Raw genomic sequence first — 3,619 nt, 5'->3', positions numbered from 1 at the left:
GTAAGGGCACAAACTGTCCCCCATATCATACATGCCTTTTAAAAAGTTTCATGGTTATTTTTCCAACCTAATTAAGTGATTGCAAACTACAGAAAACCTGGTAGGTACCTGTCATTAATGTACGTTATCTTGAATTTAAATTGCAGTGAGTAAAGATACAATGTAGTATTAGTTTCAGGTGTAAAATATAGAGCAACCCTTCCACACGTCATCCGGTGCTCATCCCAGGTGCACTTCTTAATCCCCAGCAGCTGTTTCACCCATTCCCCACCTTGCTCTGGAAGCCCTCAGTTCGTTTCCTAGTTAAGAGTCTGTTTGTCACTGTCTTCTCCCCGCCCCGACCCCCGCTTTGTTTTGTGTTATTTCCATGTGTTAGTGAAATCATCTGGTATTTGTCTTTGTCTGAAAGGCTTATTTCACCCAGGATAACATTCTCTCCATGCAGCTCATGGCAAATGGCAAGATTTCATGTTTTTACGGCCTAATAATATTACATTCCATATACCATATCTCAATTTATTCATCAGTTGATGGATGCTTGGATAGTTTCTGTAATTTGGCTGTTGTAGAAAATGCTGCTGTAAACATCATGGTGCATGTATCCCTTTGAAGATTTTGTATTCTTTGTGGAAATACCTTGTAGTGAAATTGCTGGATCGTAAGGTACTTCCATTTCCAGTTGTTTTTTTTTTTTTTTTGAGAAATCTCCATAATGTTTTCCAGACTGGCTGCACCAGTTTGCATTCTTACCCACAGTGCAAGAGGGTTATTCTTTCCCCACATCCTTGGCAACACCTGCTGTTTCATCCTTCATTGATTTTCGTCATTGTGACAGATGTGATGTGTTATCTCATTGTACTTTTGAATTGTATTTCCCTGAAGATCAGTATTGTTGAGTATTTTTTCATGTGTCTCTTGGCCAGGTATATGTCTTCCTTCAGGAAATGTCCATTTTTGTCTTCTGCCCAATTTTAATCAGATTTTTCATTTTTTGGGTGCTGTATAACTGTATATATTTTGGGCACTAACCCTTTATCTGATGTCGTTTGCAAATATCATTCTGTAGGTGTTTTAGTTTTGTTGATTATTTCCTAGGTGACGGAAGGTTTTAATTTTTATGAAGTCTCATTATTTTTGCTTGTGTTTCCCTTACCTCTAGAGATATATCTACAAAGACGTTTGCACAGGCAATGTCAAATAAGATACTACCCGTGTTATCCTCTGGGATTTTTATGGTTTCAGGTTTCACATATAGGTCTTTGTCCATGTTGGATTTATTTTTGTGTATGTTGTAAGAAAGTGGTCCATTGTTGTTTTTGTTTTGTTTTGCCGGATGCTGTCCAGTTTTTCCAAAACCATATGTTGAGGAGCCTCTTTTTAAGTTTATTTACTTATTTTTGAGAGAGAGAGAGAGAGCATGCAGAAGGGGGGCAGAGAGAAATGGAGACAGAGAATCCCATGCATGCTCTGCACTGCCCTGAGATCATAACCTGAGCTGAATTCACAATCGCACGCTTTGTTGACTGAGCCACCCCTGTGTCCCAAGACTATCTCTTTTTCCATTGGATGTTCTTTCCTGCTTTGTTGATAATTAATTGACCATATAGGTGTGAATTCATTACTGCGTTTCTATTCTATTGATCTATGCCTCTGTGTTTGATGTTGTTGTTGTTGTTGTTGTTGTTGTTGTTGTTGTTGTTGTTGTTGTTTTGCCAGTACCATACTGTTCTGATCAGTACAGCTTTGTAATATAACCTAAAGTCTGGAATTGTGATGTCTCCAGCTTTGCTTTTCTTCTTCAAGTTTGTTTTGGCTGTTTGGGGACTTTTGTCATTCCATACAAATTTTGAGATTATTTGTTATTGTTCTGTGACAAATGTTTTTGTTAGTGTGATAGGGATTTCATTATATGTGTAGATTGTTTTGAGGAGTGTAGACGTTTTAACAGTATTTTGTACTTCCCATCCATGAACATGAAATGTATTCCATTTCTTTGTGTCCTCTTCCATTTCTTTCATCAGTGTTTCATAGACTTTAGAGTACAGGTCTTTCACCTCTTTAGTTAGGTTTATTCCTGGTTTCTTGTGGTATTTGTGAGCCTGTCAATGGGATTGATTCCTTACTTTCTTTCTGTGTTAATTCATGATTTGTGTTAGAAATGCAATACATCTATGTAGCTTGATTTCTGTATATTGTGACTTGTGGAATTCATATATCAATTCTAGCATTTTTTAAGGGAATATTTCATGCTTTTTATAGAACACATCACGTCAGTTCCCAATAGCGAAAGTGCTACTTCTTCCTTGCTGATTTGGATGCCTCTTATTTCTTTTGGTTGTCTGAGTGCTGTGGTTAGGGTTTCCCATACTACGTGGAATAACAGTGGTGAGAGGGGTCATCCCTGTTTTGTCCCTGACCTTGGAGGAAAAATTTTCAATTTTTCCCCATTGAGGATGAGATGAGCTGTGGGTTTTTCCTAGATGACCTTTATTATGTGCAGGTAGGTTGACTCTCAATGTACTTTGCTGAGGGGTTTTATCATGAATGGATGTGACATTCTGTCAAATAGTTTTCCTGCATCTGTTGAAAGCATCGTATTGTTCTTATCCTTTCTTCTATTACTGTGGTGCATCATGTTGATTGATCTGTGAATGTGGAACCACCCTGGCAGCCCATGAATATATCCCACTTGATTATGGTAAATGATTCTATTAATGTATTGTTGACTTTAAGGTATTTTAATAAGAATTTCTGCATACATAGTCATCAGGCTATTGGGCTGCAGTTTTATTTAAAAAAAATTTAAACATTTTAAAATGTTTATTTCTTTCCTTTGAGTACATAAAAGTGAGGGAGGGGCTCAGAGATAGGGAGAGAGAGAATCCTGGCCATGCCCCACACTGTCATGGCAGGGTCCAACATGGGACTCGAACCCACGCACCGCAAGATAATGTCATAATCCGAAATTAAGAGTTGGACAGTAAACAGCCCGAGCCACACAGGCGCCCCGCCAGTTTTCGGTTTTAGTGGAGACTTTATCTGGTTTTGGTATCAGGGTAATGATGGCCTCATAAGATGAATTTATAAGTTTTCCTTCTTTTTTATTTTTCGTAATAATTCGAGGAGAATACATATTACCTCTTTCTTAAATGGATGGTAGAATTCATCAGTTATACCATCTGGCCCAGAACTCTTGTGTTGGGGGGAGATTTTTTTTTATTACAGATTTTATTTCTTTCTGTTTTCAGATTTTATGTATCTTCCTGTTTCAGTTTTGGTAGTTTGTGTGTTTATAGGAATTTGTCCATATTTCTCAGAGTGTCCAATTTGTTGCATATAGTTGTTCATAATATTAACTTCTAACTGTATTTTTGTGGTGTGGACTGTTATTTCTCCTTTCTTATTTGTGATTTTAGTTATTTGAGTCATTTCTCTCTTCTTACTGAAAAGTCTGCCTAGAAGTTTTCATGTCGATTAATGTTTACAAAGAACCAGCCCCTGGTTTCACTGATTTTGACTAGTGTCTTTTTGATTTGAATATCCCTCATTTCTGTCTGAATCTCTATTACTTCCTTCCTTCTGCCGTTCTTCTTCTGATATGTGACCTAGAATATTATCA

The sequence above is a fragment of the Panthera pardus genome, unplaced genomic scaffold (genome assembly GCF_024362965.1).
Source record: "Panthera pardus isolate Hobbes unplaced genomic scaffold, ASM2436296v1 HiC_scaffold_328, whole genome shotgun sequence".
Classification (NCBI taxonomy): Eukaryota; Metazoa; Chordata; class Mammalia; order Carnivora; family Felidae; genus Panthera; species Panthera pardus.
Note: the sequence above shows the minus strand (reverse complement) of the source record.